This window comes from Lissotriton helveticus, chromosome 11 (assembly GCF_964261635.1).
Source record: "Lissotriton helveticus chromosome 11, aLisHel1.1, whole genome shotgun sequence".
NCBI lineage: Eukaryota > Metazoa > Chordata > Amphibia > Caudata > Salamandridae > Lissotriton > Lissotriton helveticus.
Genome location: NC_136072.1, coordinates 127,899,153 through 127,924,342, shown reverse-complemented (window position 1 = coordinate 127,924,342; position 25,190 = coordinate 127,899,153). Strand labels below are relative to the sequence as shown.

General features: G+C 44.2%; 1 long non-coding RNA gene across 2 annotated transcripts; it reads right to left on the bottom strand.

Moving 5' to 3' along the window:
• Nucleotides 1–345: 345 nt before the first annotated feature.
• Nucleotides 346–1,948, bottom strand: LOC144791507 (uncharacterized). 2 transcript variants are annotated; one of them, XR_013602407.1, is made up of 4 exons: nt 1,751–1,948; nt 1,550–1,675; nt 1,298–1,450; nt 346–1,204 (listed from the first exon to the last, which is right to left on the bottom strand). It is a non-coding gene; the product is annotated as an uncharacterized LOC144791507 (long non-coding RNA). The 2 variants fall into 2 exon arrangements; XR_013602406.1 differs by having other exon boundaries at nt 1,550–1,640.
• Nucleotides 1,949–25,190: the final 23,242 nt, after the last annotated feature.

The window sequence follows — 25,190 nt, the reverse complement described above, 5'->3', positions numbered from 1 at the left end:
GAATAATATGAAAACCTCCTACAATTTGTGGCACTTACTTTGTCTTCAATTGAGGAGACTCAGCTTATCCCAAACTACCATGATTGCTGGCGCTGCTGAAGAATCCCACAACACTAGGGAAAGTCCGCTTTAATGAGGCCCATGGAAGAACAGGATCCTAAAGGGAAGATTTTGTTATCTGGTCAAAACTGGTGGACCTATAAAGAGTCTATCCCCTTGATCTAAATTCACAATTAAGTACACTAGTGAACAATAATAAGTAACAGAAACCTTTTACAACACAGCTGTATTATTTATTCAATGAATTATTTTATACAATTCATATTAAAAACACAATATAATACACATCAGATAAAAATCAATTAAAAGAATTAGACAGAAGATGCAATGAAGTTAAACTGATACGAAATCGATTATGACCCGCATAATCAAAAAAGACACAGACAGAAACATGTAAGACATGAAAAATTGTTCAATACAGTTAGTACATCCAATTGCCAATGTGACACTTTGTTTTGTACAATGATTAAATCTGTGTTCCAACAGAAGTGCCCGGATCATGGATTGTACAGGAAAAGTGCGTCGACACGTTTCGATGGATACGTTAAATTACACCATCTTTCTCAAGACTTAATGTTATTTTCTGTCATGTAAGCGGAGTCAAGATAAATAGTTTCACCCTGTAATAAACATACATGTAATTAGTATATCATAGTGATGATAAAACAGATACTACAAGATTTCTAATCTAAGGCCTATGTACAGTATTAGACCACTTAAACATAATTAACACTCTATGTCCGATATACATTCTAACCTTTGTGTAGATATGCCAATACACTATTGATATTCTGTAATGCACGAAAGAACAACAAATTGCCCTGTAATTTACTAATGAGGTTGATTCATATTTCATTTAATCGCCTCTTTATCCAAGCTACTGTACCAAATAATTTCAACCAAATCGATTTGCATAATTTACAATGTTGCTTAAAAATGACAATCTATGCCGGTGATGTTCAAACAAGACTATCAGTTCAAATTAACTAGGTTCCCCCATGGCCAAGTAAATAGACTCATGATCTTACCCTTGCTATCACTAGATTGTAGTTGAAAGTGGGCAGGTCTAAGTCTTTTCTATAAGTGGTTGTTCGCTTGAGGTTGTGGATTATTTCTGCGCATCCAAGATCTCACGCCTTGTATGCTGTAAAATTATGATCATATATTACTTTCTCCCCTGTCTCCCTAGGTAGAATGTGAGCTGTTATTTAATCAAGTGACCAATAAAACCACGTACCTATGTGGATAAAGTATGATGGAACCTCCGTATTCTACTAGTATCTATAGAAAACGGTATCCTCAACTAGCGGACTTTTTTAGAGTAAATTGTGGGAAAACGGTGTCCTCTTATTATGGGACTTCGGAGAGCGGGTCCTTGCTTATTGCGGATCTGCAAAGGAGGAAAAGAGACGGCATCTCTCTATTACATTCTAACAGCACATCCCTTAAAGAACTTTTAGCATGCCAAAAGGGTTTATGACATAATTACCTGTGACAGAAATCTTGTCACATTGAAGTCTTTGTAAACTTAGGCTTCTATGTAAAGGATCACAATAGATCACTCCAATCGAATAAAGATACTGCAGAAAAAGGGGGACAAGCAGCAAAAAATGCACTATTTAGAAGAGTTAGTCCGTTTGTGGACGTCCAAGAACTTAGAATGTCCCAGCAGCACATCCCTAAAGGTTACCTGCTAAAATCTTGCGTCCCGTCGCCTCAGCGGTTCCGCGTTGAATCGCAACTCCGAGAGCCGCCGGGAAGGTTTTTAACCTGTGTCTCCTCTGATATCATTGGATGGCTCACAGGGAACATGCTCCAATCCCTGTGCTGGGTGGTAGTGCTTAATGCAAATACTCGTGTTCTAAGGGAAATCCCATCTCCTTGGTTAAAAGCCAGATGCGGAAACAGCCGAGATACGTGTCCTCTCAGGTCCGCATCGTTCTGTGCTCTTATTGGTTGGATTACAGAAAAACGAGCCAATCCGTGCGCGGACTATGTAACTTAGGTGGAAGGGCCCGGGTTGATCGTAAACAACAGCCCATTGGTTAGATTACTAAAAGCGGAAGCGAAAGGGAATTGTATCCCCTCTGGTCCGCATCGTGTTAGGCTAACAGAGCCCGATATCGCCGCAGCGGCCGGGTGGAGTCTCATTTGCAAATTCCTATAATTAGTTGTTTGGAATTGAAAAAATATACACAAGGGGGAATTAATATATTGTTGCCAAAGAAAAGAACCGTCTACAGACTCGTTCCGCCCTATTCGTGCTCCCAGTTATACGCATCGCGCGTAATAGAAATATGCGGAATGCGGCATCAATTGAAAAAAGAAACGGGACCTGTTATACCTATATTTAAAACTGTCTAACTAAATGTTCAAGACCCCCATCAACATAGCTGGGTCTTCTGCAACCTCGGTCGTCCCTGGTGCTAAGTAAGAGAAACTGCTGCTGATTCCTAATATGGGCTATATATTCACTGTATGGGCATGGTCCCACTGTCCTGAGGGATTTCTGAAAGGGCAAGCAACATTCATATATACATAAGGATTACTGATCTACGTTCAACCTATGCTTTAGATACATATGGACCAATCTTTTTTTGAGCGACCACTGCGCCTCTGGCCTGGTCGCCCCCTCTGCCTACCTGCTGCCCGCTGCCTTCCTGGTTTCTCTGCCGCTGCCCCAGACGCCGCAGGGCCGCCCTCCAAGCCTCTGCCTCCTGGTTTTCCCGCCGCTGCCCCAGTCGCCGCAGGGCCGCCCACCAAGCCCGACTTCTTTTTCCCGCCGCTGCCAGCCCGCGGCCCCGCCCCCCCGCCAGCCGATTGGTCGGCCCGCTCCCGCCTCCCCGCAGACCCTCCCTACCGGCTCCCTTCTTAAGGGGACCCAGACCCTTCCAAGGGAGCGACCACTGCGCCTCTGGCCTGGTCGCCCCCTCTGCCTACCTGCTGCCCGCTGCCTTCCTGGTTTCTCTGCCGCTGTCCCAGACGCCGCAGGGCCGCCCTCCAAGCCTCTGCCTCCTGGTTTTCCCGCCGCTGCCCCAGTCGCCGCAGGGCCGCCCACCAAGCCCGACTTCTTTTTCCCGCCGCTGCCAGCCCGCGGCCCCGCCCCCCCGCCAGCCGATTGGTCGGCCCGCTCCCGCCTCCCCGCAGACCCTCCCTACCGGCTCCCTTCTTATGATGCCCCCGGAGCGACCGCGCAGCGGACGCGCGCAGCGGGAGCACCGATTGAGCGCCGAAGGTGCGCCAAAGGTAAGCCCGTCTGCGCCCGTCCACGCCTGGACCGCGCCCAGTGCCAGGACCCCTGGGTCCCGCAGACACCAGCCCACCCGCCGGACCTACGACGCCGCCACCCTCAACGCACTCAACACCGACCGAATCCCGGGATGCTACCGAGCCACCCCGAGACGAACCCACGGACCCTTCAGCTGCCACGCCTGCAAGTTCACCTGCATCCGGACCTGTCCTGCACCAACACCCACCAAGCCGAACACCAGCAGCAACCACCTGAAGTGCATCCTCCTCAACACCCGCTCCGTACACAGACACGCCATCGAACTCTGGAACCTCCTCGACACCACAGCCCCTGACGTCGCCTTCCTCACGGAAACCTGGATGAACGACTCCTCAGCGCCCGACATCGCCATCGCCATCCCAGAGGGTTACAAGATCACCCGAAGAGACCGCGACAACCAGACTGGAGGAGGCCTTGCCATCATCTACAGGGACACCATCCGCATCAAGACCAACACCGACGACACCCTGACAACCGCCGAACACCTGCACTTCCAGATCCACACGGACCCCAAAACCACCCTCAGAGGCACCCTGATCTACCGACCCCCGGGACCACGCACACAATTCAGCGAGGACATCGCCAACTTCATCAGCCCGCATGCCCTCCCCTCCGCCGACTACACCCTCCTGGGGGACATCAACTTCCACCTGGAGAACAACAACGACCGCAACACCATCACCCTGCTCGACAACCTCGCCATCCTCGGTCTCAAGCAGCTGGTGTCCACCCCCACCCACCTCGCCGGACACACACTCGACGCCGTCTTCTCATCCAGCAAAGACATCACCTTCAGCCACACCACCGGACTCCACTGGACGGACCACAGCTGCGTCCACTTCACCTTCAAAAGAACGACGATCCACCACCACCAGCAACAGGTTGCTCGAAGAAGCTGGAACAAGATCACAGCCGACCAGCTCGCCGCTTCCCTGAGCCAGCACCCTCCGGCCAGCTCAGCGAACCCCAGCCAGGCCGCCAACAACCTCACGAAGTGGATCAGCAACTGCGCGGACGAACTCGCCCCACTGAGGACCCCGCCCAACAGACCCGGCAGCAAGAAGGCCCCATGGTTCACCGACGAACTCATGAGCTCCAAGAAGAACTGCCGAGCCCTAGCGAAAGCTTGGAGAAGGGAACCAACTCCGGACAACATGACCACCCTCAAGCTTGCCACCCGGAAGCACCACCAACTGATCCGCGCCACCAAGAAAACTGCATTCAAGGACCGGCTGGACAACAACGCACACAAGGAACTCTTCAACATCGTGAAAGAGCTCTTCAACCCCAACGCCGGAAACAACGACATCACCCCTTCGCAAGACCTCTGCAACTCCCTCGCCTCCTACTTCCACAACAAGATCGCGGACATACACAACAGCTTCAGCACTCAACCGACGCACGCCACGACCGAACCACCGCCCCCCACCACCACCCTCCGTGCCTGGAACCCGATCAGCACCGAAGACACCATCCGCACGATGAACTCCATCCACTCCGGATCTCCGACAGACCCCTGCCCTCACCACGTCTTCAACAAGGCCGACACTGTCATCGCACCCCACCTGCGGGACATCATCAACACCTCCTTCGACACCGCCACCTTCCCGGAGAGCTGGAAGCACCCCGAACTCAGCGCCCTACTCAAGAAACCTACAGCGGACCCCACCGAACTCAAGAATTACCACCCCATCTCGCTCCTCCCGTTTCCAGCCAAAGTCATCGAGAAGAACGTCAACAAACAGCTGGCCGCCTTCCTCAAGACGAATGGATCCCTCGACCCCTCACAGTCTGGCTTCCGAGCCAACCACAGCACCGAGACCGCCCTCATCGCTGCCACCGATGACATCCGAACCCTGATGGACAACGGAGAAACAGCGGCCCTCATCCTCCTAGACCTCTCCGCGGCATTCGACACTGTCTGCCACCGCACCCTAGTGCACCCTAGTGCAGCGCCTCAGCAACGTCGGAATCCATGAGAAGGCACTGGAATGGATCATCTCCTTCCTCGACGGAAGAACACAGAGAGTCCGACTACCACCGTACAAGTCAGAGGCCACCGGAGTCATCTGCGGCGTCCCTCAAGGATCCTCGCTGAGCCCCACCCTCTTCAACGTCTACATGAGCCCCCTCGCGGCCATCGCACGCCAACACAACCTCAACATCATCTCCTACGCTGACGACACCCAGCTGATTCTCTCCCTCACCAATGACCCCGCCACCGCCAGAGCCAACCTTCACGAAGGGATGAAAGACGTAGCCGAGTGGATGACAACCAGCCGCCTGAAACTGAACTCCGACAAGACGGAAGTTCTCATCCTGGGCTCCTCGCCCTCCGCCTGGGACGACTCCTGGTGGCCCCCCGCCCTGGGCACCGCACCCAAACCGACGGACCACGCACGCAACCTGGGCTTCATCCTGGACTCCTCCCTCTCCATGACCAGACAAGTCAACGCCGTCTCCGCATCCTGTTTTCACATCCTGCGCATGCTACGGAAGATCTTCCGGTGGATCCCCACTGAGACCAGGACGACGGTCACCCAGGCCCTCGTTACCAGCCGACTGGACTACGGCAACGCCCTCTACGCCGGAACCACCACCAAGCTCCAGAAGAGACTCCAACGGATCCAGAACGCCTCAGCCAGACTCATCCTCGACATCCCCCGTCGCAGCCACATCTCCGGACATCTAAGAGACCTGCACTGGCTCCCCGTCAACAAGAGAATCACCTTCCGTCTCCTCACCCACGCACACAAAGCCCTACACGACCAAGGCCCGAGCTACCTCAACAACCGCCTCAACTTCTATGCTCCCAAACGCCACCTCCAATCGACCAACCACGCCCTCGCCGCCGTCCGCCGCATCCGAAGAGCGACAACAGAAGGAAGGTCCTTCTCCTACCTGGCCGCCAAGACCTGGAACTCCCTCCCGTCCGACCTGCGCCTGACCCAAGACCACCTCTCCTTCAGGAAGAAGCTCAAGACCTGGCTGTTCGAGCAGTAGCAGCACCCCCCCCCCCAAGCGCCTTGAGACCCTCCGGGTAAGTAGTGCGCTCTATAAATGTCTTTGATTGATTGATTGATTGAGTTCAGACCCTTATTAACTGGCAAGCAACAATAGTATATGCCTGAGGTTTACTGATCGTCGTTAAATCTTTATTTCAAATACATTTGGACCAATCTTCTTTTGAATTCAGACCCTTATTAACTGTGTTAAGGTGACACATAAACCACTGTTCTCTAATTTTCCTAAGATTGTCTATGTCACCCCCACGTCTGCTGATCCTAATTTTTTCCAAAATGTACCACTTAAGATCATCACAATCATGGTTTTTGTCGTTGTAATGTTCTGTAAGTGGGGCATTCAATTTATTCGTGCGGATGGCTGACTTATGTTCTAGGATGCGTGTACGAAGTTCTCTACTGGTCTCCCCCATGTATCCTAGATCACAAGGGCAAATCAGTAGGTAGACAACATTTTCACTGCGACAGTTGTTAAAAGTCTTTGTCGCAAGTGTTTTACCCGAAAATACCAGGTCTTTACTGTCAATGCAGTGGGGGCAAATGGAACAGGTCCCATATTTGTAATTTCATCTCGCTGTGGTACCAATTACCGTGGTCTGTGTTTCACTAGGGTTTTTGTATGTCTTCACTAAGGAATTTTTAATGGTTTTATTCCTTCTAAATGAATAAAGGGGTTTGTTAAGTTGGATCTCTGAGTTGTAATTCAAGATTTTCCAATTCCTATTTACAATGTTCTTTAGTTGGTTGCTTATATGCGAGAATTGAGTGACGAACACTACTCTATCTAATCCCTTCCTATTCTTCTCTTTATTTTGGTCTAGCAGGCTGTCCCTATCATAGAAACGTGCTCTTTTCAAAGAGGGTTTAATTAATTTATTCGGATATCCTCTTGCTTTAAGCTTATTCTTAGTGTTCTCCGCATGGTGATAGAAATCTTTAAGGTTGGTGCAATTTCTTCGCAGCCTTAAAAATTCTCCAAACGGAATATTGTATTTTTTGTGCTACCTCATCTTCATTTTTAACAATAATGTCAAGGAATTCCACCTTTTCATTACTGTAATGCCCTGTAAATCTTAAGTTAGAATCTCCTAAATGTAGCCATTCCAGGAAGGCATCAAGTTCACTGCTGGCACCGCTCCAGATGAAAATAATATCTATGTAGCGGAGCCAGCTAGTGATATTTTCAAAAAACTGGTGGAGCCCTCCTCTACACACCCGATATGGAGTGCCAAATCACCATGACCTGCTGCATACTTCACAACATCACCCTGCCATGGAACATCCCTTACATCGCAGAGCAGGGATACCATGAAGAGCCACCGGTGACGATCCTTGAATGTCAAATGAAGATGATAGTGATGAAGAGGAAGGAGTTGACTTATGTCAAGATGTCACTGATAACTTTTTCTCAAGAGTGTAAGTATATCTATACATGTTACCACTTTCACCGTTATACCAACCATTGATGTGATGATGACAGAAGTATGTGGTGGGAATATGTTAGGAAGGTCAAGTTAAGGAAAACTTTGGTAAAACGTTTGTTGATCAAAGTTTTTGACACAGTGACTACTGTGTTAAGTCACATTATTTATCTCTGACTGTTTTGTGAAACTGTGTCCTCCAAAAGTAGAGTATGTAATGTGTCTATCATTTTATGTTTGACTGCTAATCTTGTTTGTTTTGATCTGGTTTAGGTTCCTTCACCATGTCATCTTTATTTGGACATTTCAGAGTTGTGACATTTGCATGTATATGCTGGTGTTTCAAACTGCAATGGGAACATGGGTTGATCCTGGGCATGACAGGTCCAGACTTTGGCTATACAAATCTTGGACCCCTACAAATTTGCACCATGATTGAATGAAATATTTGAAGATTACATTGGATTTGTTCTCTGTTGTGTGTTGGCATTAAGGTTATGTGTGTGCCATCATGACCTCAAAACACATGTGGTAGGGAAGCAAATCATGCTAATCTTCATTCACATTGGCAAAATCCTCATTGTGTGTAAAGGATATGTAACTGTTGATGTGCCTCGTCATTGTAGGACATACTACCTGTGAAACACCGCTATAACTTGGTTGTGACATCCCACCAGATACTGAAACAGTGGGTTAGAATGGTTGTGTCTACAAAGTGTAATGCTGTCATGTTTTTGTCCATTGGTGTTATTAATGTGGGATTCTTTATGTGACCCAGACGATCTGGCTCCAGCTGATGGCATAAGTCAGTAATAGCTTGCCCTATTCAATCTGACTGTTTTGGATACATCCCCTTCTTCCATATTGGCAAGGTCTGGAACTGGAAATGTGAATACTGACACTGAGTATTAATGTTATGTTAGTGAAAATGTTGACAAACAAATATTGGTCAAATGGAATAAACTTAAGGGCCCATGATTATGTTGGTCGGAAACTCTTCCGACCGAATCAGTTTTGGAATCGTTTCGACCGAATCGGGTTCTGCGAGTCTGACCGACCAATTACGATTTTTCCAAACATCATTCGGTCGGACTAGCATTGGCTTCAATGGGAGCCTGTGTTCTGAATTAGAACACAGACATCCATTGAAGAAAAGGGTGGTTGGGAAAATCCTTGCACCCTGTATTGGGCACCTCATGGTGACTGCCACACTGTGCATGGTAGGAAAGAGGGGTCCCTTGAATACCCCCACAGGCCACAATCGGAGGCCTGCGGGTGAAGTTGGGCCTGCTACGGGCCCCCACAGTCAGATACTGACAGCCATTTTGTGTTAGGTAGACCGATTCGGAACGGTTGTCAGAATCGGCCATTGTAATCGCTTAGTCAGAAACCGTGTCCATAGAGCTGTACTATTCGGCTCCGAACAACTGAGGCTGCCCGAATGCCAATCATAACCGAATCGGACAGCCTGAAAGGTTTCCTTGTATCATAATTGGTTGATCGAAAATTTATCCGATTCGGTCTGAAACATAGGTTCCCAATCGGATTCGGAGATATCGCAACTGGCCCCATAGTATGAGATGATTTAATGGTATATATTTTTTACTTCATTTCATTTTAGACAAATAAGTAATACCCTGATGTTATATATCATCCTAACGAACACAGTGTAACAACAGGATAGGCCCACCCCAAACAGACCATGCAGCAATTAGCATACCTGAACTATGTAAAAAACGCCTTGAAGTCTCACGTGTGTTGTGTGCCACATATGCATGTTGAGTCAATGAATGTTTTACAATCACTCCTTCACAACTCTGAGTATTGCCTATCTTGCTAAAGGTATTTTGCTTTATAAGATGCCCTGGGTACACAATCAATTAGAATGTCTTTCCCAGAATGCATATCAGAGTACAGAGTAACTCTTCTCCCTCGTTTATTAATATATAAATGTTGTTTTTCTGCTACTTTTTCCTTTTTCACAGATAACTTCTAGCAATAGCCTTCTACTGAGAGGTAGGTCCTCTCTGTTTATTTGATCTATGAGTACTCTGCACTGACTGTTTGTAGAGTAGGGGCAGATAGATTTGGCCCTGATGAGTGCCTTAGACCCATAGGCTTACAATAGGCAGAAACATGTTGCCATGAAACTTATTTCCAGGCGGTGCCGCATAAATGTCACTATACCAATATATGCCTCTGCTTTTTACCCTTTGGTCATTTTGTAATAAACCTTGGATACTACCCTATTAAAGGATACTTTGTGGTTTATTCTAACATTTTTGTAGTCGGTAAACTGGGTAAGAGCATTATGCACAAAAGATAAGAAATATTTAAGAACTTCCTCAGGTTTATCCGCCCCCCCCTGAGGTTGAGTCCGCCCTGGTAGTACCATCTTACCAGGGTGGAACGAGGTGGCAAATGATGAAGCATGTCACATTACGTGAGTGAGCCATCCTCATCCAATTCTTGGATTTGCCTGGGAACTGGGATTATAGGAGTTAGCAAAAGATAGGAAATTAGTAAGGTCCTCTTACTTTTCTCACTGAGGAGTCAACTGTGCTCAGAGCGAAATCCAAGGGTATGATGCCATCTTGTGGTATATTGTGTGAACTGGGCAGGCGCGAGTCCCATTAAACCCCAAACCTCTCCCCTTTTTGTAATATAATCTATGTTTTGGCAGTCATAGTTGGAATCTTAAGCAAAACATTGCCTTTTTGCAAATTCTCAATGTTAGCACAATACTTTGATTTTTGTCATTGAAAGTTTAGGATTGAAGGAAACAAATGCATTGATCGAGTAGAGTAATACAACACCAGTCTATGAGTTTTTAAGTTATGCATTTATTGAACTAAGTCTTAAAGAAATTAAACAGGGTGAAAATAATAATGCAAACCAAAAATTGGAAGAAGTCAGTCATTGTGAATGAAATCATAGTTGAAGAGCCAAAACTGAAGTTCAATGTCCAAAATATGACTGCCATCAGAAATACAAATGTAAGACATAGTCCATAAAGTGAATGTTGGCCACACACTGGAGAAAATTAGCGTTGGGTTTCTTCCTGGTGGTGGCAGAGATCTTGCCATTCTCACCGCCTGATAATTTGGATGAACTTCCCCTCCAGTGGGGGTGGGGGAGGAATCCACAGTTGCAGACCCTGGGGTGGATTTTGAAGGTTCTGCCAGTGGCAGGTCCTCCCTTCCCGTGGCAGATGTAGATGGGTCAGATGTTGAAGGGCCACAGTAAATGTTAGATGATGCTGGGAAAGTCCTGCACATATGGGTGTAAATATCTTGCAGCACCCCGGTCAGGGATCCCATATTAGAGAGTTGTGAGCATTCATCTGATAATTGAGCTCCCTTTACATCTGCTTCATCTCCAGGAGCTTAGTGGGTACCTGACCTGTCCTGTGTTGGGACTGATAATAGGCTCCCAAGACTTGGTCAATTGTGGTTTGAGGGAGAGGGACACCAGTGTCCTCACTATGTTGGCCCACAGAATCCCTCCCATGATCACTAGCCCCACTACCCTGTGCCTTTGGCTCAGTGCACCCCATCCAACTGGATCCTGGGTGAGCTTGAGCTGGTGGTGCTGTGGTCTGAACAGTACCCGGGACTGGGGGGCACACAGTCGGTGTTACAGTGGTATGAACACAGAAAGTGTAGGCTTTGGTTTGCTGAGGTGTTACAGCTGGGGTGGGAGGTGTCAGTGTGGGCCCAGTGAGGGTCACTAGAGCCGTGTGCCCCTGCTGACCAGCTGGACCAGGATGCTCAAGGTCACCCAGATTACTGGGAGTGTTGTCTTCACTGAAGGCTTGATCTTGGGCTGGAGTGGAGATTTGTTCAGTGGTAGATTCCTGGCCAATTGCTCTTGGAGTTGGACCTATTGAGAAATTGAGAACTATGGACCTGATTACGGTGGCGGTCTCCCCGTCATCGGTAACTGAATCACCAACCACCACATTACGATGGCGGGCTGTGTGTTGGCGGTCGGAAAGACCGACCAACATGATACTGACAGTCGAAAGCATTCTAACCGCTTGGCCGACCACCTTCCATCTCCAAAATGGCGGCAGTGCCTGTCAGGCACCACCGTGGGGAATACAATATCCCTTTCCACCAGTCGTTCTGCGGCGGTCTACCCGGCATGAACAGCTGGTGAAAACGGTTTGGGAACCCATAGTTGGCCCACCCTTACCCCATTGGGCTGGTACATGGGTCCTGGTGGGCACATAGTGCCCCCTACATATCCCTGTACCATGGGGCAGACAGCGCATGGTGCCTGCCAAGTAGTGCAGGGATATGTAAACACCCTATTTTTTGTACTGTGGCGGGGGCTGCTGACTGCATCATTGCCGTAATGCAAAATATAGGCTAAGCAACTGCCAAGGTGGTGGTTGCATTGTTATTCGGAGTGCGGGTAGGCCACCTCGTGGGTGGCCGGTCCTCATCCCAAGATGATGGCAGATAGACTTAAGTCCGTCCGCCATCGTAATGAGGGCCAATTGTTATTTGTAAAAGTGTGAATTATACCTCCAAATCTTTAGAGACAAACAATCTAAATACCTAGAAGACTAACGTGGAGATTACTGTGATGATATATTTCAGTGATATTGAACATATTACCCTAACATTTTGCAAGTTCAAACAGTACAACTTCAAATAAGCAGGTAATAAGATGTCCTGAAATGTGTATTAAGTGATTCAGTAGAATGCCCAACATTTCCCAACCGTTTAACTCAACACAGTGGAAAGGTGAAATGTGTAATGGATAATTCAAATCCTAGCTGACTTCACAATAGACAGTAACACAACTTTGATAGATGTTTGGCATTAGTCATTGTGTGAACAGTGCAGAATCAATTTTTGCAATTTCCACTTATATTCAATATACTCATTTTCATAGCTTAAACTTTTTGGGGCAACGTAGTGAATAGGGAAAGTCATGACATCAATTTAATTGGTTAAAAAGAAGAGGGCAACATTCAGAAAACAAGACAAACCATTTTCAGAAGAAAGCATTGAACAGGGATTGATCACTACATGACACTTTACCATTTACCATATATGGAAATATGTTAGACAAGAGAGAATGAGCAATGTGATGTAGCAATGTTCTGTTGTGAAAACAGAAACAGGGCATCATGGTAGTTGTAGTCATTTCAAAGACAACTTCCCAACACTTGCAAGATGGTTAGTGGAACATACCTAAGGAAAATATGGAGTTGAAATGGGACAGGCACTTATAATAAGACACACATATGGGTAATGGGTCATTTGGTGCTGTAACACTTACAGGCCCCTTACCATCATGTGACATGTAATAGAGACTGACACCTGTAATCCTAGATGCAACACCGTACATTTACACACACAAGTCAAATTATCTGATACTGTTACTTTGAGGTTTCTATGTTAGGATAATATGTACAGAACACATTAGCAACAGCTGGGGTGAGAACAACTGGATGTTGTAGTTTAGTGAGACTTTGTAAAGTATATCTTAACAGACTCCACTACCCCAGGTATTTCTGTCAAGACATCAGGATGCAGGATCTGCAAGACCTCCTTTCTTAGGGCATGAGTTGTAAGGGGGGCCTGGGAGAACCACCCTTCACCGCAGGTCGTTCCACCTCTTCCTAATTTCCTCCTATGTGAGCAGGTTGTCATCTATAGCATTCTCTCTGTCACTAATTCTGGCCCACATTTGCCTTTTCTGGGATAGGAATGTATATTGAACTTGGGCTCCAAACAATTGTGGCTCTACTCTTATGATCTCATACACCAAAACTGGCAATTCTCCCACAGTAAAATGGGGATTTTTGTGCCTGGCATTGCGTAAAGGAATATGAAGAAATTAACAAATAAACTACAAGGTAATAAAAGTAAGAAGATAAAGAGACAAAAAGGGGAAAAGGAACAAAATAACCTCACTTAACACTGCCTAAAGCTGTGGTAGAAATGTTGTGGTGCAGTGGAATGGCAGAGGTTAATGGTCTGAAATGGAGTGTGATTTATAGTGTGATATGCAGGTGTTTCTATTGGTAAACAACCTTTACAACGCAACTTTTACATCGCAGAGCCTTTACAACGCAACCATTACAACGCAAACTATTACAACGCATTGCTCTGGGGGGGGCTCTAGGATAGGGAATAGGTTAATTTACTATCCAATAACCTTCCCTAGTGTCCACGGGGACTGGAGTTGGAATAGTAAATTAAACTATTCACTATCCAGCACCCCAAAGCACTATGCGTTGTAATGGACTGCGTTGTAATACTTGCGTTGTAAAGGCATGCGATGTAAAAGCATGCGTTGTAATGTCATACATCCGTTTCTATTTGTCCAATGGACATCAAGTGTGTTCTACTAGCATTCATCCAATGGCCACAGTAATGATGCATTGTTGAGCACGTACCATGGCGGGCTGACTCAGTCATAGAACCGCCACTAGGAGACTGCCAGCACAACTGTGAAATCTAAATCTGCTCGCCGTGAACCCGTTGGCCTGAAAGCGATGGAAAACAATTTGCCACTATTGGAGTCTGCTGCATTGGCAGCGGTATGGAACACTCTGTTGATACGGGCGGATAGTCAGCCTGCATGCATTTCAATATGGTGGGTGAAAGACCATCAACTTGCAAAATACTTGGGACCACCACCACGGTGAAACAGCGGTAAGACAGCCAAGATCTAAATTAGGCCCTTAGACTTTGGGTTTAAAGATGGACTTTAGGTCTAAACTTAGACTTTTGGTCTAACTTTATCATTGTGAATCGGGCCCTCATAGTGAAGGTAACTGGAACACAAAGCACGAGCTGTTACTTTAGGGTGCTGTAGGATTTTAGGGTGTCCATCAAACAGGACAGAACTTGCTACGTCAAAAAGGTACTAGCATCGCATCGAAATTGGAGATCTGTTAATGTCCTTTCTGCAGCTCTCTGCCTGAAAAATGTTTTTAATCAGAAACTGACAATCGTAAATAACTAATTGCCTGTTTTAGGATTTGGCAGACATGTTCCTCCATCACAAACTGGCCCTAGGCTGCTTGTTCCAGTTCAGGTGGACCTGTCCCAGTAGTTCTCTTCACATTTCAGTAGTGTCAAGATTGATTTGCAAAGGGCTGGGTCCAAACTGAGGTTGCGTGGTGTGCCAAATAACAATGGACTGGGATGCGGCTCAATTAATTACGAGTGGTTGAGGTTAATTCAAGCATCCCATCCATCACTTTTTTGTATACTTTAGTGTGCTGCCCTAAGTGGGAAGGATATGCCCAGATGTGGGTCCCCTGCACACTGTCACTGGAACTGGTTTATAGCAGGGGTCATCTTTCACCAAATCCTATATGAGCCTTTCATCACAGCAATGGATATGAATGGGCTTGGTTTCAAATCCTACCAGAAAGGCATGCAAAGAAATATAGGGATGTTCCACCACTGCAGATGTAAGGCTCAAAATATAAGAAGATATTGTGAAGATCTTACCTTCAAAATGCAACAGTTCATTTGAATAAACACACAGAAAATAAACTGAAATGTGTCTGTTTTTAAAATCTAGATGGATTGAATGTCAATGAATACTGGAGTGTAGCACAGGTTCCAAACGATTGCGGATATTGCAAGCAGTGGGGCCTGGGGCCAACATGGCAGGATCTTGAAAAAGGTGCTTTGACTGATGTTCACAATAACTTTATAAAGTGAAATGTCTACAGTTTTTGGGTTCCAAGCAGGCACAAATAAACAAACTGCGCACACTTTTTAGAAGTGGACAAAAAGTAAAACTGCATCGATTGTGCAAGTTTGATATACAAACAGTTCTGTATAAAAAGCAAATATTTCAAAAATGCTATATGTACTCACATTTACAGTCAAGTGCACTTTACAGTCAAAATTAAGGGGGTCATTAGCATGGTGGGTGGATCGTCACCTCACGCCCGGCGGTGGCGATCCGCCCACCAAAACACCCTGCCGGACGGCCTGTTACACACCACCACATTAGCATGGCGGGGGGTACTGCGGCAGACGGAAAGACCGTCCGCCGCTTTTCCTCGGGTAGGCTATCGTCACGATTGCCTACCGGGCAGAAAAGGTCCACAATATGGTTGATGTTGCCGGTTTCATGCATTTCCATGGCAGAGACTCCGCCATGGAAAGGCATGCGGTAATCGCTTTGGGGCCGGAGGGGGCTACAATTGGGCGGTACCCATGGCACCCCCTACATTGGCATACACAAGGTGGCAGGCACCGCGCGGTGCCTGTCACGATGTGCATGCCAATGCACAACAAGCATTTACAACATTGTGGCGGGTGCTGCTCAGAGCACACCCGCCACAATGTTGTATATGCCGGATGTAACCGCCACGGTGGCAGACGCATCTTAATTGGCAGTGTGGGACCGCAGCACCACTGGCGGCCGGTCTCAGCACCGCTAGGGTGGTGGGCGGACCGCCCACCATCCTTATGGACCCCTAAATCTTTTCATTGTCAATATTGCTGTGACTCTCATGATAAAGATAGTCACACTTTAACTTGTGAACATCCAAAGATAGAGGGACAGGCCACAAGTATAGTAATTTTATAGAAATGTGAAAAAAGGTATGCTACATATACCTTAAATTTCCCAGATAGGAGCTGAAAGCTTTAAGCAGAACACACTGCCATATATACCTGTACTGAGGACAATCAGGAAGAAATGCATTCAAGCGTCTTTGACAAGTAAGTTAGCAGTGGTGGAAACCAAAATTGAGAAATGTCCAGATGGGACTCTTCAAATGCTTGTAATAACTGCAGGTATCTGCCGCAGAAGCGAGGAAAAAGTGAATCATAAGCACTGGAAGAGCATGTAACTTTACCTCCATTCCACCAAGATTAATGACTGGGGTACACTGACAAAATATTGGTACTAACTATCCCCATACCAAAATATCATGGCCAAAATATCGATGTAAAAAATATCGACATCTAATACTTTATAATGGAAAGTATAAAAATATTGCAAAAATAAAATTGATGTAATTAATATAGCTGTATAAAATATCGATTTTTAAATATATGTAAAATAATACATATTAAATATATTAAATTGTAACATTAATTGATAAAAAATGTAAAGCACATTTAATATACATTAAAGCACATTTAATATATATGAACAAATATGACAAATAAACATAATAAAAAAATTCCACACACATATAATAATTAAAATATATTTACATATATCTACTTACAAAAACGTTATTTAACTAATCATTTTAACTATATTATCATTTAAAAATAATATAAAAACAAATAAATATATATAGACATATATACCATAAACATAAAAAATTAAAAATATAATTTTAAATAAATAAAAAATAATATTATAAATTAAAACAGCATTAAATAAATTATGAAATATAAATTGTAATACATATACTGTTCCCACTACAATTTATACTAAACTACCCAAACTATTAAAATGAATACTGTACTACTCCCTCATGACACAACACCAAAATAATAAAACTGGTTGAAATTTACAAATCTCCCTTCAATAAATGCAACAGTGGTAAAAGCGTTGGATTGCAGATAAGTAATATTTACTGTACCCATTCCAGCCAATACAACAGAAGTAAAACTGTTGGAATGTGAAGGGATAATTGTTGGATAGTGGAGGGGTAAAATGTACTATTCCCACTCCAGCCAGTACAACAGAAGGTAAAGTGTTGGATTGTGGAGGGGTGAAATTTACTTTTCCCACCCTAATAAGTGCAACAGTAGGGAAAGTGTTGGGTAGCGGAGGGGTAAAATGTACTCTTCCCACTCCATTCAGTACAACAGTAGGGAAAGTGTTGGATAGTGGAGGGGTAAAATGTACTATTCCCACTCCAGTCAGTACAACAGAAGAGAAAGTGTTGGATTGCGGAAGGGTAAAATTTACTTTTCCCACTCTAATAAGTGCAACAGTAGGGAAAGTGTTGGATAGCGGAGGGGTAAAATGTACTCTTCCCACTCCAGTCAGTACAACAGTAGGGAACATGTTGCATTGCGGAGCGGTACAATTTACTAATCCCACTCCAGTCTGTTCAACATTAAAAACAAACAAAATATCTTCAACAAAATAAAATTCTTTTAAAAACCAAGTTAATAAAACAATATATAAATGTGTTGAAAAATAAAATAAAAATATGTTTAATAATAGAAAATTAAAAAAAATTAAAACAGATCACAATCTAAGAATCATTTTACAAATACCTACAAATATTATTATAAATAAAATACAAATAAATATTTTTATTTATAAATTATTTATTACCAAAAACATTAATTATTATATACATTTAGATTAGTTACCCTATAACACCACAAAATTCACAACCTGCACCTAAAACGTTATCTACACTATTAATATAATTATTAATCAACAAACTAATTTTCATTAATTAAATACTAATTATTAATTACTAATTCCCACAAAGCACACAACATACTAATAACATTTAACAAAAAATGAATTTACACAACTAACATAATTAATTATTTAAATAATTATTAATATTGATTAAAATAAATTATAATTGCTTACAATTAATTTACTTCCCACCACATACCTCTACTAAATCCACAACCCACATCTAAAATATATATTTTTTAAATTGCAAAATTAACATATTATTTATCAATTAATCTAATGATATTAATTAGAAACCAAATTATAATCATTCAACTTAATTAACTTCTCACCCTTTACCCCTTTAATCCCCACAACCTGCACCTAAATTCAAACTTAATAAAAATAACACAATTAAAATTCATTTTCAATTAAATAACTAATAGTATTTAACAACTAATTCTAAAGTAATTAAATTAATTTACTCACCACGCTTTACCCCTATTAACCTGAAACCCACACCAAAAACAAATGTAATTAAACAATTAACATAGTTAATGATCTATTAAATAATATTAATTATCAACTAATTATTAAATATTTACAAAGAGGTTACTTCCCACCCATTATCCCTACAACTCCACAACCCACACCTAAAACATATTACACAATTAACATAATTATCAATTAATTAATATAAATTCACAACTAATAATAAATTAAATAAAAATAAATTACTTTCGACCCTTTACCCCATAACTCCACAACCCACACCTAAAAAATAACACAATTAACATAATTAATTACCAATTAATTAATTCATATTAATTATAAATTAATTATAAATTAAACATGAATTACTCCACCACCCTTTACCCCTGTAACCACACAACCGCACCTAAAAAATGACACAATTAACATAATCAATTATCAATTAATTAATATTAATTAACGAGTTATTGATGAATACAAAATATATTACTTCCCACCCTTTACCCTTATAAAGCCCACAACCCACACATGAAATGTTCTCCCAAAATTTTTTAAACACAATTAACACAATTAAGGGCCTCATTATGATGTCGGGCGGAAAGCCTCCGACTGACAGTGTGATTCTCATAGACTGTGTCTGAACCCATCCGCCTGGGTTGGTCGGAAACAATTCCGATTGACCGATTAAGATGCTCACGCTCAGAAGAGGAACGGTTCAGATATTCTGAATCAGTTCAGACCGGCAATCCAAGAATCTGAGATGGCCGGTGCCGATTTGTACATCTCTATGGACAGAATTTTCAGCCGAGTGATGTCGGATTCTGACAGCCTTTCCAACTCGGTCTGTCTGACACAAAAAGGCTGTCAGAAACTGACTTTGGGGCCCCTAGCAGGCCCCCCTTCATCCTGTGGTCTCCGGTCTGGGGCCAAGGGGGTACCTAAGGGACCCCCTGTAAAACCATGCCCTGTGAGCAGGCATCATGTGGTCCCCACAAAAGGGTGCAAGGTTTTCCACTGGCACCCTTTTTCCCCATAGGACCCTTGCTGTCGGTCGGAACACAGGCTCCCATAGAAGTCAATGCATTGTAATCAGTCGTGTAACCGACGATCGCGAGTCAGTCGAAACTGAATCCGACAGGTTTCCACCCGGCATTGCAATGAAGCCCTAAATATCAATTAAATAAATATTATTACATTTAAAAAATCATCATTAATTTATTATAATTAAATTACTTCCCTCCCTATTCCCCTCTAAACCCACAACGGGCCACGAAACTAAAAAACACAAAATGTAATATTTAATAACTACTAAAAAGGTAACATAAACAACACTTTCTCCAAAAAACGTACATCACGTACATTTAAAATAAATACTAAAATACATAACACTAATTTAAAAAAACATGAGGCTCATTAGGTTTGGACTGGGCTGGACTGGAGTCCGTCTGCCATCCTGGTCCTTCCACCATGCATGGCTGTCAGATCCTGCATTTTAACATTGCGATGGTTGCTGCTGACAGCAGCACCCTCCGCAATGCTAAAATGCCATGTAGTGCATTTCACAGCACTACATGGCAGGCACCACACTGTGCCTGCCATGTATTGCTGTGAAATGTAGGGGGTACCATGGGTAACCCCCAAGAGCACCCTCGCCTCCCACAACACAAGGGGGTTCCGCAAAGGACCCCCAAACCCAATCCCTGCCAGCCTTTCCATGGCGGTTTCACCGCCTTGGAAAGGCTGTCTCCAGCCATCATCTGTCTCCAGCCATCATTGTAACTTGGTGGACGGTGCCTCCTAGGCACCGCAGCCATTTTACCAGTGAAGACCGCTCCACCAGTCAATCCTAAGGATTACCTGTGGAGGTTCTGTGGCGGAAGGACTTTGCGACCGCCACGGTTGCGGTGAGATTCCCCCCTCCATCCTAATTTGGCTGGGGGGATATCGCGGTTGGCGTACCGAAGGACTGCCACTGCATGGCTGGCAGTAGCGGTCCTTCCGCCATCGTAATCGACCCCTATATTTTAAAAAACAATATTTTTTGCTAACAAAATTAATTACTTCTATATTTTAAAAATAAATATTACTTACCTCCAAATCGATATGCTTGACATCGATATTTCCATGTCACTGTATTTTAAACTTGATATTCTTGAATATCAATATTTTGTCTAAACACCAATGACTGGAATGGTAGGGCTCGCTTACCAGACAGTACAAGCTGTCTGATTGTGAAAAACCTTTTGTGGCCTTACCAAGAAATTAAAAATGGTCTTAGAAGTCATTGCTGAGCTTACCTTTCCCTTTTTATTGTTTCCCTCCACTTGATCATAGCTCTTTACCATCCTTTTGATTGGCTGACTTATATCCTTCTACTACTCACTTTTAGGGGATTACTTTTTTCTTTTTGGTTAAGCACTCTATAAGAGTGCATGTGTCTTTCAGTTCTCTCACTTAAGTGCTTCTTACACACCAAATAACCACCCCATGATCTGTGTTGCTCTCTACCCCATTTGCTGCTCAGTCACTATAATGAGGTTGCCCCAAAACTCGCCTGTGCTCCATGTTGCTCTCTTACTTGTACACTTCTCCCTACTCCTGTGTTGCTCCCTCCCTCATGTGTTGCTCTCTCTTGTGTTCTTCTCACATTCCAACTTATCTGCACTCCATATTGTTCTCTCCATCATGTTCTTTTCTCCGCCGTGTTGCTCCCTCCCAGTATGCTTCTCTCCCCTCCTCCTCCAACCCATTCACCCACCCACTTCTCAAGTACCACAAGCCATCCTTTTTTGTTTTAATTTTGTGCTTTCCTTAAGCTGGGGAAACCATGAGACGATATAGCTTCAAACTGAATAATAACGCAATTAAGCTTAGAATATAGAATCCTTGCTTAACTCTTAGCTGACAGACTCGGGGAAATATAATACCTCAATCTGATGAACATTGATTTATTTGTACTCGCTATCTAGCAACAAATGCTAATCATTTGAAAGAGGCACTAGACTTCTGCACCACTCACCAAGTGACCAGGACAGTCCTTTTTTAAGATACTTTGAAACCTTTTAATATGGTAAATTGGGACTGCCTTTTTCTCCATCATGCAGAAGCGGGGCTTCCCCACCCAAATTGCAATGCTGATGAAGACTTCTATCAAGGTTTGACCACTCAAATAATGGCTATTTCAGAGAAAGGAAAGGAAATTAATACTAGTCAGTGTATACGTCTCCAAACCTAACTGATTTTTATATTGAGCCTCTTGCGCTATACCTACATGATACAAATGCACTTTTTGCCCACTATTCATCATTGTCTAAACTCAAACTATATGAAGATGTTGAAGTCCTTTTTGTAAGAGCCACAGAGAAAATATAAATGGAGCTTTTCTAGGAACTGGAGAATTTTCCAGTATCAGGGGATACACGGTCCACAGTGATAAGAAACTCAAAAGGTATTTCGGAATCTGAGTAATAAGAAATTTTAAAATCTCTATCATAATATTTTCCAACCTATTCTTAATGAAACTGCTGGTATTTTGGAGCTATGGACACTTCTGCCCACCTCAATTTTCTGATCTGTAGAGAGCATAGAAATTTTGATTTGTCCCCTATTTCTATTATCTTTAATACAATACCCGGTTATTTACTATCTTTTTTCCCCCTCAAAAGTAGATAGCAGGATTACTAGTTTCACTTGGGCTGAGAAAACACCAACATAGCATCAAATACCTCTAGCTACCTCCCGAACTGAGAAAATACCCATATTTTAATTTATGTTTCAATCAGACCAAATCTAACTAAATATATTATTTTAAAAAACGCCATTCCCCAAGTAGGTCCAATTATAAGCTAGTTATATAGTCTTTTTGTTGGTTTTCAGGATTAGCCCAACATGGCATAAACTATTCGAAAGATCTCCTCATAGATGATCAAGTGATAGCATTGGATAAAATAAACCAAATGATGGAGGCAGTTGCATAGTATCTATTTCTACAGCTGCGGACACAACAGAAAATCAATTTAAGCCAGGAGAGACTGTTAAAAGGTATTAGTGAAATGTACAGATGCCTGCATAAGCATATTTGTGAAGCACTATTGGACTTAATATACAAAAATAACAGAATGACACAAAATGCAAAGAAACCCTCAAAATGTGGTCTTCAGTAAGGACATTCAGTAAGAACAATGTTAAGGGAGTGGAACTATGTTAGCTGCATTTATATGCAAATTGTATACTCTATCATGCACCAGCCATATTGCATAAATTAAATTACCATATTTAAGATAAATGCTCAATATGTCAAAATGAGAATATAGATGACTTAAATTGTATGCTACGGGCATGCCCTCAATTAAAACTTTGCGTGTGTGGTACACACATAAAGATAGAATCATGCCTCGAAATACTTATCAATTCATCACAAGAATTCAGTTTGTTAGGATACTCTGTGTGTATACATACCAGGTGTGGTTTTAAACTAATGCAAATTCATATCTGTCTACATTGCTCATTCCATCATTACATACCGTTAGAAATCAGTGGATTCTCCCCAAGTCATAGAGTAGTGAAATTTAAAAGATAAGAGTATCTAAATATAACTCATAGAATGTTATGAGGAAAGAAAGTCATGACAAATTTAAGAAGATATGCTCTAGATTATAACAATTGCAGTGTATGTTTTAGGTAAGTGTCAAATCCACATCCGCTTCCTGGATTCAGTATGATGCATAAAAGGGGTCCACCTCCCGACGTCCCCAACTCTGGATGTGACACAGAGTAATGAGGCAATCAGGTGAGGGAAAAAAGGGTGTAGGGAAGGGTCCGCTGGGAGAGGGAGACCTGTAACAAAAAAGAACACAGTGTAAATACAACACACTAATCCTTCTACTCTCGTAAGGTCTCACTAGAGCGGAACTAGTACCTGGGATCTAGCTGCTGAACACCTTGCTCCCCAGGATATCAACTTGTGGCCATCTACAGAGATACTTCTCTCCATATACACGATGTATCTACAACAGAAAGGCATGGAAGATTAACCTCCCTTTCACACACACAAGCAGCCAATAATCTCCTGTGTTGCATGCATACATACCCACAACAGGGCACTCTCTAGCAACCCGAAAAGTTCCACAACTCAGGAAGCCACCCCACACAGCAGGATAGGGACAGCTATCAAACAAGATCCGAATAAGGAGCACAGGAACCAAAAGGCCAGACTGGGATGAGTTCCTCAGCGCGTATCCACAACTAGAATAGGATCTCCCTGGCGCTTACGTCAGCGCAAAAAGCGAAAGTGTTCCCTTTGCGCTATCCAGCGCGCGGACTATACACAGAGTACGAGTGCTCCCTAGCGCTTACGTCAGCACGGGAGGTGAAAGTCTTCCTAGCGCTATCCAGAGCGCGGACTTTACACAAAATACTGGTGCTCCCCAGCGCTTACGTCAGCGCGGGAGGCGAAAGTCTACCTAGCGCTATCCAGAGTGCAGACTTTACACAAAGTACTGGTGCTCCCCAGCGCTTACGTCAGCGCGGGAAGAAGTGTTCTTACTGAGCGCCGATAAGGCGCTACGTGACGAGTCCAAGAATCCCCAGCGCTTACCGCAGCGCGAGAAGACCGAACTCATTCCAGACAGGAAGCGCTGATCACACAGAAGGCCCAGCCGGGCGGCGACGAAGGAGAGCAGCGCGACTCTCAGCAGAGAATAGAAATCCAACCAGGAATGAAGAGATTGCCCCAGCAACCATGAGTGCAACGAACAGAGCAGATAGAAAACATCCAAGCAGCTTGACTCCAAGGTAGGGACAGGATTACGCGCACTTCCTGTGCACTCTTGCTGACCTAAATAAGTTAAGCTCCTCCCCTACTTTCCTAAGCATGCTGGGAGACGTAGTCCGCACATAGAACATTGTGTAGGCGCATCAGATCAACTCCTGACAGTACGCCCACCTCCCAAGCGCCTCCTAGAACCAGGCTTCTCTGGGTGACGGGCCTGGAATTCCCGCACCGCCCTGGGAGCATGAACGTTCGCGGAGGGTTCCCAGGAGTCGTCCTCCGCCGAATAGCCCTTCCAGGCGATGAGGTACCACAACCGCCCACGACGGATCCTGGAGTCCAACACCTTCCGCACCTCATACTCCAGCTGACCGTCCCGGACCAACGGCGGAACAGCCACTCTCCTGGCTCTTCCTGCGGGTTTTAACAAGCTGCAGTAAAACACCGGATGAATACGCAGGGAAGCCGGCAACTTCAATTTGTAAGCCACAGATCCGACCGGACGAATCACCACAAAAGGCCCAATGAACCTAGGATGAAAGATGCTACGGTAGCCTAAGCGGATGTTCCTGGTGGACAACCACACCCAATCTCCCGCTGCATAGGTAGGACCATCTTGACGATGACGATCCGCCCAGGTCTTGTACTGAGACTTAGCCTTCAGTAGACTACTCCGAATCTTCCGGTTCATCTCCTGAAGAACCACCATCTGAGACACCACAGTAGGCTGATCCACCACATCACTCGGTATCGACAAGGGC